Consider the following 1,497-nt stretch of genomic DNA (forward strand, 5'->3'; position numbering starts at 1 on the left):
TAACAGCAAAGCAGCAATCTTCTGTCGCGATAAGAGAAATACCGAAAGCATGGAAATCGGTTGCATTGTACATTGAAAATTATCACCCCAATAAAGCAGTGACTACACACTCTGCAAGTTCATTCGACGATAAGGCTGTCTCGTACTTTCGCTAAGTGTTGAAGCGTCGGCAGAAACAAATGAGTATAGTTAGCTTCCCAGTACAAAAGAATTAGTTGTGTATCGTAAATAATAAAGTACATAATAGTGTATCTATAATTTTCTTTGAATAAATGTCGTGAATAAGGTAAAACTTTCAGTACTTTTTCTGCTTGGAACGCGTTATCGTGTTTTACATTAATTTATACGGGATAAACTGTTCCATTTAACGAGTGTTTCACACTACGAGTAAGATTTTGGAACGAATTACGCTTGCTACGTGAGGTTACATTGTACTGTGTACTAACACGAGATTTAAACGTAGATACGTGACGTGGCGCTTCTGACGGCGGAAAATTACACGAGGAATCCGCCTTATACAAGAATGTTCACAAACATTTATGCAAAAGAACAATTGAGAGTAATTTTTGAACACTAGCCAACGCAGTAAGATACACAGATGTAGTTCTCTTCTTCGCAGAACTACGTGAAAAAAATACAAACTAAACCAAATTACCCAGAATGAGATTTTCACTCTCCAGCGGAGTGTGCGCTAATATGAAACTTCCTGGCAGATTAAAACATAGTGCCAGACCGAGATCCGAGTTCGAGTCTCGGTGTGGCACACATTTTAATCTGTCAGGAAGTTTCATAAACTAAATTACTCTGTATCAGAGAAATGGGGCTGCTGCTACCGCTCCACCCACGTCCACACACCTCGGAGTCTGCCGCCCGACTGTTGCAGGCAAGAAGCACTTGAACCTACTTACTAATGCCGCGCTGGATTAGCCGAGCGGTGTAGGGCGCTGCAGTCATGGACTGTGCTGCTGGTCCCGGTGGAGGTTCGAGTCGTCCCTTGGGCATGGGTGTGTGTGTTTGTCCTTAGGATAATTTAGGTTAAGTAGTGTGTAAGCTTAGGGAATGATGACCTTAGCAGTTAAGTCCTATAAGATTTCACACACAACCAACCTACTTAATGTGTTCGAACCTTGCTCTCCCTCTTCAAGTTCACCCCCACCACCTCCGTCCCCTACGCTCCCCTCCCCCTGCCCCACCCACTAGTCCTGTCCAAGTCTCTTCATATCAGCATAACTGTTGTTGTCTACAACTTCATACACAACGGTAAGGAGAGACGAATTACAGAATGGCGCAAGAGCTGTCGTTGTAGAAAACCTACACAGGCGCAGAAATGATTAGTGAACAAGTAACACAGCCAACAGAAGATTTATTTAAGTTGTATTCCTCCAAACGGACAAAGGCTCATTACAAATGATGCAACAAGAATAGAGACCAGCTCATACAGCAGCAACTAGGACGAGCTTCGCTGTCCTAAGCACAAACCAAGGTGTTGTAGCATAG

The sequence above is a fragment of the Schistocerca serialis genome, chromosome 7, assembly GCF_023864345.2.
Source record: "Schistocerca serialis cubense isolate TAMUIC-IGC-003099 chromosome 7, iqSchSeri2.2, whole genome shotgun sequence".
NCBI lineage: Eukaryota > Metazoa > Arthropoda > Insecta > Orthoptera > Acrididae > Schistocerca > Schistocerca serialis.